General features: G+C 42.2%; 1 protein-coding gene across 5 annotated transcripts in view; it reads left to right on the top strand.

The window, feature by feature from the left end:
* GRM7 (glutamate metabotropic receptor 7) overlaps positions 1–14,514 on the top strand; it is a 331,316-nt gene that overhangs the window by 268,973 nt on the left and 47,829 nt on the right. The gene's annotated exons all lie outside the window — the stretch shown is intronic.

Raw genomic sequence — 14,514 nt, forward strand, 5'->3', positions numbered from 1 at the left:
CAGGCAGCTGTAGTTAATTCTCTGTGTGTTCTCAGACTGTAGTCATCACTGGCGTATGCTGAGTGCCTTCCAGGATTGTATTAACCACATTAATAATGGCATTATCAAGTGGAGAAGCTTGGGAAATTTAAAGTGGGCGGAAAATGACCACCCAGGATTTGGCCAGGATATAGGAGTCGACACCTCTACTCTTCATAAAGGCAGCTTTAATGACTGGAAGAGTAAAGGACTCAGGGAATTTTGGTGATGAATATATCCAAAAGGGCACAGCATGCCCACGGCGCTGTGTCATGTTCCCATCAGGACTCTCCCAAAAGAGGGAGTTATTCTACCTTAGGGAATGAACAAGTTTCTGCAGCACCTAATCCTTTCCTGGAGATCTCCCATCCAAGCATAGGCTGGATCTGACTGTGTTTAGCACCTTTTAGGTTCAGATAAGCTTGTAAAATACTGCAGGACTGGTAAAACTGTGGGTCTACGTTGCCTGTTTTTTCAAGGCAGGTATTTAAAGCTAGATAATAGAAAAAGTTCATACTCTGGGTGAAATAAGAGATGATTAGAGTAATTAGATCCTCCTGAGAAGACCATAAATTAATGGCAATTACGATTCTTGAAACAACAGAAGCATAAGGTACATCTACCACTGATCTGTTTCATCACATTTGCTGCATTGTAATGTGCCTTTAATGTTAATATGTACTTCTGTAGTGAAGTCTAATTGAAAACACTGAGCAGGCAGAGCCCAGGGCCACAATCATGCTCCGCATAATTATCCAAGGAGTAGGGTGTACGTTTCCCAGGGAGAGGTGCCACCAGCCGTTAGCGAGGTACGAGCAGTGCAGGCCTTGCATTCGTTGCAGTCACAGTAATAGCCTGCCAGGAATTTATAGGTGAATGCTTAAAGATAATTAACAATCAATTCATTTTGTGAAATTTTCAATAATTGAAACAGGTATCTCCAGAATGAAGCAATAATACTACATTTAAATTTGTCTGTGGCTGTCTGCTAACAGAGATGTATTCATTTAAGCAGAAATTACTTCAAGTTAGCAACCCCAAGGTAGTTCTGCAGTCACTGAGGGATTCTTTGAAGCCTGCAAGCACGCTGCTTTGATGTCTGATGTAGGAAGTAAGGGATCTTTTCACTGTGATAATCCTAGCCATTTCCATTCGCCTCTGTATTGAGAGAGAAAAAATCTGATCTGGAACATGGAAAAATAAATGGAACCCAGAAAGGAGTGTGCATTGTAAAGGGGGAAAAAATCTGTGTTGTGAGTCAGATTCTAGGCAGAGTCACCGTTGTCCCGTTTTGCCTTGGCGAAAGGCAGGACAGCCTGGGGGCACAACGCTACAGGTGTGCCAAATTCTGGTTTATTTTGTGGTTTCCCTTTTTGGACCACTGAAGCAGTCCAAAAACATATGACTGAAAATGCCCCCTCTTTTACAAAGAGAATCTCCAGGTCTGTGAGGATGTGTCACCGCAGGATGTGCTGGTGTAGGTACCATCTTGGGAGGGAGGAAAAGGATGTTCTGGGGCAAAACTGTGAGAGTTTTTCATAGGCATCTGGGGAGAAGTGTTCTTCCATGCCACCGGCATAGCCTAGAGCAGCTCAACGGCTGCAATAAGTCATCTCAAAATGCACAGCTCCTAGCTTGGCTGCCTCTCGTGTGCTCGGAAGAGTTTGAGTTTGAATTTGTTTGTGCTTGGAAGAGTTTCCAGCTCCGTTCAGTTTTGTTTGGTGGACATTGCACCATCTTGCGCATTTACAGTAGCACTAAAATCATTTCAAAAACATACTAAGGAAGAGGGAGTAAGAAATTTATCTTCACTGTGATTTCTGGTGCATATTTAAATGCCTCTGGCTAAAAAGCAACACAATTTTAAAAGGGAAGAATGTGTAGGTGTTTAATGCATAGTGTTGACATGTACATTTTTGCTTCCCCTTTTTAGAAAATGTGTAAGTGCCAGAAGACTTTTACATGTGAAAAGCATTCTCTGCATATGCATGTAACAGTGTTACGTAACAGTTTCTATCTGCAGTATAAGCTGACAACACCCTAGCCTGACATAATTGCAGTTCCATTGAGTCTAGAAGAGTAATTGCTTTGTTGATTAAACTTTTTTCTTTGCTTGCATTTTGATATCTTTGCAATGTCAAACTCACTTGAACTGACAACATAATTTCTCCAGCAGAGCTGTTGCATCGGCCATGCAACTGCTGTTTGGTGTCAGTGGAGGATTCTTTCCATCTTGCTGTATTTTGATACTACCAACATAAAAATCTTAGTCTGACAAAACCCATTTACATGAATAGCATTTGTGAATAATGTGAATAATCACAAATGCTGTAAGGTAGCTACACATATATGAATAAGTGGTAACTGTATAATTACAAAACAGCTCTTCAAAGTTAGCTTATAGGGCAGGAATCATGAAACTATTGTATTCGGTCAGAAAAAAGGAGGGGTATGTTTGTTTGGATGCCTATAGATGTAGTTTTGTTTTGTCTTAATGTATTTCAATGATTATTTTGAATTTCTGGTGTATGTGAGACTTGAGGTACCTGCATTACAAAGTTGTTGTAATTTCCTTGTAGTGCTGATATATTCCTACAACCTTGGTTTTCTTCTGGTGCATATTTTTTCTGAGAATTCTGTTTTAGGGATTTAGGTAGGATGATTCAGGACTGTGTGAAAAGGTCAGTTCCCTGTGCCATATTGTACAGCATTTTTCAACAACAGTTGGCCAAAGAACGGTCTGTTCTACTCGATGTGTGCTATATATAGTGCAGTTTGATTTTTGTTGTGGTAAACCTCCATTCCCATTAATGCACGCACCTTTGTTTGAACAAGAGTTAATCATCTTTTCAGAAAAATCCTGTAGAACGTGGCTTACATTACAAGCCAAATGCTAGGAACTAAAGTGTCGTTTGTGAGAGCAGATCCTAACCAGCAGATCCTGAACCCCATGGGTATTGTAGAAACATAATAATGTTATTTTGAGTGAGAAATAATGGCTGCTGATTCTGAGCTCATCCAGGAACAAAAAGAGAGCCATGAAGAGCTTATTCAATACAATGTAAGTTATGCAGATGTTTCTCAATTTTCTTGCTGAACTTTTATGCGGGAGTCAGGGTTTCAATTGATCAAACCATTTCAACAGGAAGAATGGGTCCTTAAGTACTTTTGTCACTGCATATGAATGGGTTATGAGAGCAGTCAGAGAAGGGGACTAAATCAAGTACCCTCGTCAGTCAGACGCAGAAGCAGCTCCTTTTGTTGCCCTTACTTGGGTCACGCGTTCATAGCTCAATTTTTCTTCTGTTCATTTTAGAATAAACAGAAACCAAATGGAAGCTGAAAACAAACCTGCTAGGCCAGCTGTACAGGGAGCCTGTGGCAAGAGCGAGTCAAAAGCAGCTTTCCCATTGCTTCGGTAGGAGGGAGCCTGTGGGGCGGGCACCAGGGAGAAGCGATGTGGGACGGTGTGTTGTGGGAACCATATTGCCCCTGCGCGAAACGGTGTGGAACAGAGAGAATCCCAGGATTTGGAGCTAGGAATTCAACCATCATTTTACCCAAGAGAGTAAGACAGAAGTTATTTTTCTAAAAAAAAGGTAAAAATTTGCTCGCATCCAAAGTTGTGGGAACTGTAGTGTCACTGGTAATGAAATCCCGCCCTGCTTGCAGAGCAAAACCTTTGTTGATCGTGAAGATTGTTGCAGGTTGTTGTGAGTAAAATCGTCTAACACAAAAATGTCAGGTCTTTTGTGCATACCAGTGAGCTAAATATAGCTGGATTTGCAGAGAGGAAGAAAAGCTTTTCTTGAAGGTACATTTTCAGTCTAGTGAGGCCACTTTAATGCAAAGCAAAAATAGCTTTCATTATATGGAAGAACTGCCTGCAAAAATATTGACCGGAAGGATTTATTTGTTGTTTAAAATGGTTTAAACAGCTATGTAGTAATAATAAACGTAAAAATTATCATGCTCTGGTCAAAGCAATTGCCTTGTAATCTGTCTTTGAGATATAAAGTTGGCAGAAGGTTACAAAGATGATACAAGAAGTTCTCATAGGCTAAAGTGAAAATTGTGTGTTGCAAGTGGACCCTCTCAAATGTGATTATGGGCATGTTTATTCTTCTGCATTTTGAAATAATGGCTTTTTTTAAATTTTTCCTTCCTATCTGTGTATGCACTCATCAAAAACGTTGGTGAAGCTCCTCCTTCGTCATCCAGGAGACCTGTCCGGTTCTCCTGGCAGAGCTGGTTGTGTCGTGCCCATGCGGAGTATTTCCCTCGCTGCTGGGGGCCTGCCGTGGCGGGGAGGAGTGCCGCGGGCTGATGGCCGGGCCACGGGCCGTGGGCTGGTGGCCGGGCCACGCACAAGCAGAGGTCCGGTGCCTGGGTGCAGCTGGCGTCCGAGGGCAGTTTGAAGGTTTCTGTGACAGAGGCTGTATCTGTTCTGTGGACCTGTGGCTGTCTGTACGTCCTGGGTAGCGTTAGAAATCCATCATGTCGTTTATGCTACAGACGGCTGTTGTCAGGGGATCGATAGCCTCCAAAGAATGAAAAGCCTCGCAAGGAGAAGGAGGTTTGTCTGCAATTGCTAACACAGAGCTGCCCACAAGCGTGTACAGGAAGGGCTGTTTCAGATGAATAGGCTAAGAGAGAAAAAATTGGGAGAGGAAGGGGAGCCTAGGGGAAGGATCAGAGAGAGATGATTTTCTACCTTTTTTTCTGCTGCGAAGGCAGGGCTCCCGCTGGGGGAGCGCTCTGCTTGGCACGTCTGGAGCAAGCCGAGCGATGCGGCAGCCGTGGCTCTGCTTCGGTCTGCGGCCGTGACAGACCTGCGAGGGCTTGGGGCTGTGCGGGGCCCCGCGTCGCAGCTCTGCTCCCGCTGCAGGGCCCTGCGCGACAGGCGCAGTGCCTCGTCTGCCTGGGGAGGAAAGCAAAAAAGGAAGGCTTTCGGAAGGATGCTGGTTGTTCCGGTCTTGCTACTGCTAACGTGCCTGTCGTCGTATCCTCTCAGCAACAGGGAGACTAAAGACCCGTATGTTTATCTGAACAAAAAACATTCAGTTTTCTAAATTGATTACTGGGGGCAGGGAAGGAGGAGACTGCAACTGGAAATGTAGCCCCCACGCTCTCCTGATAAAAGGGCTGCTCTGCGGGAAAGGCTGCCTCGCCGGGCAGGAGTTTCCCAGCCACATCGCTGCTGCTGAGGGTTGGCCGGGGTGGTGCGGGAGAACCTGGTTGACCTCTTTAATTATCAAGGTTTTGTGAAGGGTTTTGCAGCTTTGGCACTTCTCAGTTAATGATGTCAGGCACTTCAGCAACAGATGATTCAATCTCCATTGGCATTTGGCCTTTGGATCACTGAAGTATCTGTGGTGACAGAACCCAGAGTGGGGGAATAAGGTGAAACTCGTATTTACAAAGAACATGTTTTTTGCTCGGCTCTAGCCATCTTTCTTACGCTACTAATTGCCCATTAAATGGGATCCATTCAGCCATTAACCGCCTTCTGCTACAGTAGGGAAACCTGCGCTTTAACCCATATCCATGTCCCTAATCATATAGTTTCACTGATTAAGTAATGCTCATGTTGTGTTTGTAAAAACTGGGAAGAATGTATGTATTAAACTGAATGTATTAAGTATTCATAAGATCTTCACTGGACTTAAGGTTAGAGGGAGGGATATTTATTTAAGGAAATGCAGAGGGAGTAGGAGGATAAAATATTAGATGAACAATATGTTATCATCTTTCTCTTATTCCATGTGATTTACGTTTACCACATCAGAGCAAGCTGTAAAGTTTGATGGAGATAATTAAATATAATTTGAAGACAAGATAGCTCTTTTTTAGTAGAAAAGCAGATCCTACTAACAAACTTAGCTAGCGCAAATAATTCACCAGTAAGGCGAAGAGGAAAATGCATTTAAAAGCTTAAGCATTAGATTGCGTTCGATGCTGCTAACAGAAGGGAATGCAGATCAGTTAGTGTAAGCGAGGTGGTCAGCGCTTGCACATGATGGCAGATGGTGAGCGAGCACAGTGAAAAGTGGTATTAGGTACTAGGTTTATATTTATCCTGGTACTTTAATTGGAGGGCTGGAGAATTTTTAAGTGGAAAGATCAAGTGATTTGATTTTGCAGAACTTCAAAATGCAGTGTAGTTTTAGCTTGTTTTATTGACTGGAAAATGAAATCTGGTGAAGATTCAAGATAAGAAAGGAAGGTCAGGCCCTCTGAATAGCCTGTTTATAATTGTTCTGCTGTACTTCGGCGCTGGCCCTTGCCTTGCGAGCGCAGAGCAGAGCACTGACATTCAAACACAGCGTTAGTACAAGGAGAGATTTAGTCTGACTTGAAACTGAGCAAGAACTTGTTTGGGAGGAAATAAATACATCTTCTGGATGTGTGCCCAGGTAGTCTCTGCAGAGCACAGAGGGTTGCTCAGTGCCCAGCGCTGTGTTACTGTGACTCAAGAAGGTAATAAGCAGAAGACAACCATTATTAAAGTAAACTTCCCTCTGGGAGAAGAAATGTCTCGATTTGGTTGCAATCATACACACAGAAAAAATCCTTCTTTTGATGCTTTTTTTCTCTTGAGGCCGAGGGGTTACATTCACTGACATAGGGTATAGCGTTTCACAAATTCAGCCTTGTATTTACAAGCTTCCTTGTGGCTTCCTCATGCAGCGATAAGGGACCTGCTGTATACTTAGCATTTATTTGTTGATACATAATAAGGGATAGAAGAAAGTAAATAAATCTCAGTTAGGTAGAAAAGCAGGTATGCTGTGCATCGTTATGAAGACAGCAATATATTTTTATCCTGCCAAAAATATATTTAATAAGGTATAGAATAGGGGTGTGAGTAACTTTTGTCAGTTCATGGATTAGTTAAACGTGAGCTGACTTGGCTTGCCACTCGCATTTTCTTACCCCTTAATATTCCAGATTGCTTTCTGTAAAATACCCCAAATGAAACTGCAGATAAGAAGCTCTAAATAATTCATAGCTATTTGTAGTGTTATCTCTGAGGCATGATGCATAGGAGGTAATTTCTGAGTTAACTCGGAGCTGGTAACAAGAAATTGTGACCTGTCATATGGTAATACAGGATGCAGTATCACCTAGTAAGAATGTACTGGAAAATAGTTTGGACATTACTGTAAATTGCCTCCAGAGCGTCAGGTTTCAGACAGAGATTTTGTTTATTCTTACAGTAAAGTAAATGCAGTTTGGTAATTGGGAGAGGAAGTGCCTTCTCAATGTTCCACATCGGGGTTCATGCGCATGGGTATCTGCTGACCATACGCCAGTGTGAGGGACCTGGAATGACTGGAATTTGGCGGGTCCTAAAATGATAGACTTCTTATAATTAAATCTCATTTAAATGAGCACCTAAATCATTTTATATTCTGGGATTACTCATTCCCAATTTAACATAACAATGAATGCCCATCTGCATGTCACAGAACCTCAAGGATTGCCTAAGCTACAAAGCAAGCTTACGCCGGTTTATGAATTATGATAGATTTAGCAGTTTCCATGGCTACAGTTTGTTCTAATTGTGATGCATTAGTAGCAACAAGAATTGGATGGCTCAAATCATTTAGTTAATTAAATGCAAACTTGGACAGTTCTAAAGGAATAATAGATAAAATTAACACCTACGAGCAAACACCTGTAAAATGTGAATAATTTGTCTTAAAAATTACAAAGCATTTACGTATTCTTGACATGTCTTTCATAGCCTTACATGTTTTACTGTGGGAATGTTCTATAATTTATTTTAAACTACTTGCTGAGATGAAGAATGACGGTGCTGATCAATGAAACATGTTCCATGGTTCAAGCCAATAAAACGTGTTAGACTTTAGCTGGGGGGAAGTGTGACTTACAGCAATTATACTAGATGATGAATCCGCAGTTCCCCGACTAACACATTTAGGTACTGAAAATAGGGATTTATAATGGAAAAGGCTGACACAAACCTTACTGTAATGTCACAAATACATTCTAACATCAGAGGAAGCCAAATCTTGTTTTCAGAAAGGAAAATGCTGAAGTTTGCTGGCAGAATTTAAGAGTTATACCTGAGGTAAAGGATCCGGGTTCATCATAATTGCAGAAACACTTGGCAGGAGCTATGGTCAGTAATGGTTCGAGGACAAAACCTGCATGGGGACTTTGTCTGCTACCCACATCCAGTATCTGCAGATCCATGGGGGTTTTTGAGGGCAGGAGGATTTCAGTTTACTGCTAGCACTGTTAAAGTAATAAACTTTGAACTTGGAGCTAGTGAGGAATAAGATGGTTGGAGAACAAGTGTATCAAAAGAGAATGAAAACAAAAATACTCAGACCTTGCCGTGTAATTTTCTGCCACTGAGTAACACCGAATTGGTTTCACTGCAAAATGAGCACTTGCATCCTAGGGAGCAGTGGAAACTTTTCTCCTAGTGAAAGGAGATTATGCCAAGAAGTCCTTTAGTTTAGGGCTGCTCACTGAGGCTTGCAAAGAGAATAGCGCAAACACAGCTCTTTCAGGCTGCTTTTTGCCCTAGTCTCATCCTGCGGTGCACTGTATTGTCTGTAGATGCTTTTGAGAAATTAGACTCCATCAAAATAGTGATGTATCCTGGCACAACTAATGGAAAACTTTTAGCTTTTTTTAATAGGAGGCATTCTTCTTTCTTTATTTTGCTATGGTTTGAATTCCCAGTGACAGCTGGTCAGGAATGCAGGTTTTGCTGCCACTACTAACTCTCATGAGTCCAACCGTTCTTCTGTGCATCGCTAAAACACCCTCTGCATTTATGCTTGAGAAAGTAAAAACAGTTTCATGCAAATGAAGTAGTAGTAAACAAATCTGAATGCAGTAAATATAACGGATTGGCTAGAATTACAGTATGATCTTTATTCTTTAATACACTTTAGATCACAAAATATTCAAACTGCACTGTCACATACGCTCTCTATGCAGCACTGAGATAACATTGTTAAGCAGAAAGGACACTATCAGCAATAACAATTTTGGTTCAAAGTAGCAAAAGCAATATGTAAATGCTCTGCTTTAAATAATAATTACATTATAATTTTAAAAGTCATTGAAAAGCTGGCTTGCTTTATATGTCTATCAGTGCTTTTTAATAACCGATAGGAGGAGGGTTAGCCTTTTTCTTCCCTCCTCCTTTGCTGACACCAGTTTTCACTTTGAGTTCTCCTGAAGGTCTCCAAGCAGAATTAGATCACGCTTTGTATGCAAATATATGGAATATATTCTCAATATAGACCTCAGTCAAACTTCATTGACATTGACAGAAAAATTCCCACTGACTGTTTTTGAGTTTATAGCAGGGCCACAGTGGTAGAGAAGACTTGTGATGACCATAATTAGCATTGAAAGGGACTGTGCTGTTGAGATAGTCCAGTTCTCTGATATAACAGAAGAGCAAAAGAATTTTTTCTGTGATTGATCTTCGGTTTTGTGCACCAGCTGCTCTTACATAGAAGAATATTTAGTTGCTTTACCAACAGGCACGAAAGCTTTAGGTTTGAGTATCTGAGCTAGTGCTGAATGTTAGCTGGATCTCCACTGAAAGTGGAGGAGGATCTCCACCATGGCAGTGCTTACAGGCTTTCTCCTTATTTTCTCCGAACTTTGTTTTTTACTCCAGAAGAAGGATGTCTTCAGCATGGGGAGACAGGTGAAACTAAATGCTGTCACAGGTTTTCTTTTCATAAGTACTGAACACTAGCACTTCCCTTGGTCTGACAGACCTAGTCTAAGAAATTTTACTTAAATTCTTAAACTAGTGATGAGAGAGGTTTGCTTTAACTAGCTTTCAGCCTGAGATAAAGAATCTAAAAATTGAAAAATAAATGGATTGACATCTTTTTTTTTTCTTGTTTTTGAAGAATTAAGTAGCACCATTTATCCGAAATGGTTACAAAGGGAAATTCCAGACTTCTAGACAGCTTTTGCAGGTGAATATGTCTAAGTTTCCTTTAAAATTATTTTATTATGCATGAAGATTTATGAAGGTCCTACATAGTATCTTTAGTTCCCTGGTCTACTTGCCCATCTGTACATTTTTAGGGTTTTTTCAAGTTGCAGGTCACAACTGACAACTAGCCTTCACTGGAGATTCACTGTTGCTTAGTTCTCCATGTGATATAAATAGAATTGTTTTGAAATCATTTGACCTGTGTTTATTTTCTGTTCTAGAATGCATTAATAATTTAAGCAAAAATCTTGAAATATCTTTGCCTATGTTGTCTCAGCAACTATTTGGTGAAGAAAATTGTTACTGTGGTAAGGCCTTGTCCGGTCTCCACTGTTATGAGTAATATTTGTTCCCTGATATATTTCTAGCAAGTTCAGGGTCTCTTAATGGTAACATTTTTATTGCTTTGGCTTCTTACCAGATTCCCAGCATTTCTTTAATTGCAGGATTTTTACAACTTCCTCAAATATTCTCTTGAAAACTGAAGATAGAAGTTTGGGATTTTGGTAACTGTAGCTATCTTGTTATCTGAAAAGAGTCACTTCATGATCACACCTTCTTAACTACCAAAATCTGGGGTGAGGATTTGAATTTACCCTGTTCTTTCCAGGAGTTTCTGTTTTGGGTAACGTTACTTTGCTCTTCCCTAGAGTCCTTGCGAGGTGGCTGTTCTCCATGCAGGTTCCAGTTTCGTATGTGCAGTGAGATATCAGTGTTGCTTGAGAAGGGTACATAGAGCTGTGCATTGCATACGCATAAGGTTGCAGAGATAAAGTTGCTGCAGTCAGAATATCATCGCTTTATTTTGCTCAAAATTTCAAACTGAGCATTGAGGGGTTTTCTTTTCCTTTGGCATTAAATTATTCAGTAGCTGAAGTGAGTAAAATTAAAGATTTCTAGACTAGTGATGTTTGGAATATAAGAAGGATAGCGAAATCTGTTTCATTTGAACTCTAATCTCTGGTCATGTATAAAATGAATAAAATGCAATAAGTGTGGAGAAATATGATTTATAACAGCAGCTGGAGTCTGGCACTGAATACCCTAAAATGCCAAGATTGTATGTCAGTCAATTTAGCAGTGCAGTGGTGAAGGCAAAGAATGAAATGAAGGCTCTCTCCAATGATGTAATCTTTCGAAAAAATGACAGATGAAGAATTATTTCTAGCTCAAAACAGCTAAGTGCTCAGAAAGAGAGATGGAAAAGCCATTATTTTAATAGTAGAAGTTGGGGAAATACATTACTTTTGTTGCACTTTGTATTTGTCTCTTTTAGTAATGTCTAACTTATTTTATAGCTATTACAGCAAACAAGAATGTCAGGCAAGGGATATTAGACAGTTCTGAGGATTGATAATGGGATTTCTGAGCTATTCACTTCTTTCTGTGCTTGAAATACAGCCAAACTCAGCTGTGACTGAAATTGTTACCACCTGAAAACCCTTTAGTGGTACAAATGAAATGACTTGGTGAGTCCCAGGACACTTCTCAAGTGGACAAACATCCACATTGGATAAAAGCACATCACAGCTGAAATCTCTGGTGGCAAATTTCATCTGGTTCATAAATTCTTCCGTCAGCTCACAGACATGTAATGAGAACAGGAGTAAAACACAGGAAGCAGTACGCTCCCCTGTTTAGCACCCGTAATGGCGCTGTAGCTATTGCCGTTGTTAACACTGCCTCCTGCGACGGAGGGCCCCGTCCGTGCTCCCGCTCGGCTGTGGGCAGCAGCCCAGCCGCTGTCTCCGGCAGCCGGACAGCGGAGTTGGCCCTGCGCTACCCGGAGGCCTGCCGGAGGATGCCGTTCCTGCGGGCCCGGCTGCAGGCGTTGCTCTGGAGATGGCTGCATTGCAGTGCTGTACGTCCGGGCACAAACATCACGAGCAGGTGAATGCAAAAGGGCAAAGATCTTCATCTTCCTCAGTGGTGGAGATGCATGAACCTTGGTTCAAATATTACTGTCCTTGCAAGAGGATAATTTTGCTGGCACATGCTTCTATGCCAGCTTGCTACTTCAGAGAAACAACTAAATTTGTAAATCCTTGTAATGTCACAAGGTGCAGTCAGTTCACAAAACAACTGTGTTGCAGTCACAAACTCACAACAAGCTTTTGTTGACTGAAGACAAGTTGATCACTGTTTATTTCTTAGATGAGTAATTCCTAAATGATTCTACATAGTTCACGGGCATGTTTATTGTCTCTGCAACTGATACAGAAGTACAAACAGCTCTTTTTCCAGAGGATGTAGAATCCCTATGTATATATTCTGCATAAACTATTTGACTTTTGGGGATTTTCTTTGAAACTGCTTCAATTTCTCTTTTAGCCGTTTTATGCCCTATGACAGTAGCAACATGCTTTTGCATCACTGCTGTGTCCAATTATCTGAAAAATTTAATTTCCTTCTAGATAAGCTCATAGAATTTCTCTCAAAGGATGGAGAGACAAAATTCCTCCTCCTTTTGCATCTGCATCATAACCCTCAGAGCAAGTGCTTTAACGTTTGGTTTTTGAATTATCATGCAATTTATGGATGTAATCCGTAAATATGTATTTTTTCTGAAGTATGCAGATTTCTTGCATAAAGAAGTTCCTATTACACCGGAGCAAACTGTATAAAATATTTTGCTCAAAAGAGTTAAATTATGCTTAAAATATATACATTTACTTCATCTTTGTTCTGCATGTTCTTCCTTTTCTTTCTTAGGGCTGTGAAATCCAAGCTGAAAAACAAGCTGTGTTGGGTGCTCTGATTTAGAAGATGAGAATTTACGTTGGCCATGTCAGTGTGACATTAGAAGGAACAGTTCTTACAGTGCAGGCAGAGGGAATTGAAAATGAGTCCTTTCGGACCTGTTTGCTGCTGTACTGTCTGCTGTTGCATTTGGCCTCGGCAGGTGGTAATCTTTCAGAATATGACCCCAATTTCCCCTTTGGTATGCTAAGCCTCCTGCTGTAAGAAACATATTGAAACATAATTCATCACACCCATTACCTGCATAACTATGCTGTATAATGTTGTCATCGCCAGGCTAGTCACCGCAAGGAGCAGGAATCATGAGGGTGTTTATAAGCATGTCTAAGGGTTTCCCAGTGTTACCACACTCTCGCTCTCCCCCAGCGTGATACCTGTGTATTCTGGTTGGCCATGTTTTACCATGTTGTAAAGGGCCAATATGGTCCCACCTGGAGGTAAAAGCAAATTTTGTGAGAAGTGGAATTTCGCAGCTAGGGGTATGTTCTTCTCCCAGACTTCTCTACTTTGTGATGTGACTTAGAGCAGCTTTCCAGGATGTCACAGACTGTCCTCAGGTGGCCAGAAATACCAGCTCCGATATCAAAGCTTTCTGTTGTATTTGCTAAACATCAGCATTTCTTTGGGTGACAGCGAAGTCTGTGTTTTTAAAACAGCAGTGATTGCCATCCAGTTCTCCTTTAATGTTTGCAGCGTGTGCGAGAGATCCTGAAAACGATTGTGGTGGTGCTCGGGTCTGCACGAAGGCAGCTCTTCTCATGTCCCTGAGCTGGGCGTGAGATTCATGTCTGCTTGTGGAGGACATGCTGGAGAGGGGAAGGAGATGGAGACCAGCTGAAGGGAGATGGTGAGGTGTCCAAGGGCAAGATCCCTGGGGGAGCAGAGACCAGAGCGTTGGATGTGAATATGGGGGCTTCACAACAGAAGAATTAAGGTGACCGTGAGGTGTTTACACTTTCATGTTGAAATGTTGTTTATAATGACTTGATTTGGGCCCTGAGGTGAGAGGAACTTGGGACAATGGTGCTGACACCTTCAGATGAATCGGTTCTTTGATTTGACTTGAGCAGAGGTGAGGGGTACTCAGTGACCATGAAGTCAGGACAGCTGAATTTTAGAAGCACGCTGCTTTGACTTGGCAAGTCAGTCTTTTAGACTCCTGTATTTCAGTCACTCTCATTTTGTTGCTATGAATATTGACAATACAGCTTCAGCCGGTTGCTGATTGCTTTCCGCTAGCAGATGAAAGACTGCCACTGCTGCGTAGCGGCTCAGAGCAAGCATCGGTGAGAACCCCTGTGTGAGCTGTTCAAGCAGTGTGCCCAAGCAAAGACCGCTGCCTTCCAGCGGTGGCTCGCTCCATGGGCAAAATTCCTAACAGCTCTCCAGGTAGAACAGAAAGATCATCTTCACCTCTCCCCAGGCGGTTTTTGAGTGCCAGGACGGAGGCCATATCCTCAGCTACAGTGACCTGCATTGCCTTGGCGGAGCTGGCAGAGGCGCGTGTTTTGGCGCAGGCGGAGCGGTGGCCTGGCAGGCAGCCGGGGGCACGGCACGGCACGGCACACGGCAGCGGCTTGGTCTGCACGCCCTTCGGCTGCGGCGTTGCGTGCCTATGGCGGCCGGGCCAGGGTGGGGCGGCCGGCACCGGGCTGCCCCCAGCCCCCGTCCACCAGGCGCAGGCCATTCAGTGCTCCCGCGGCAACGGGGCAAACCCGAATTTCAACCCA

The sequence above is a fragment of the Dromaius novaehollandiae genome, chromosome 12, assembly GCF_036370855.1.
Source record: "Dromaius novaehollandiae isolate bDroNov1 chromosome 12, bDroNov1.hap1, whole genome shotgun sequence".
In the NCBI taxonomy this organism is placed as follows: domain Eukaryota; kingdom Metazoa; phylum Chordata; class Aves; order Casuariiformes; family Dromaiidae; genus Dromaius; species Dromaius novaehollandiae.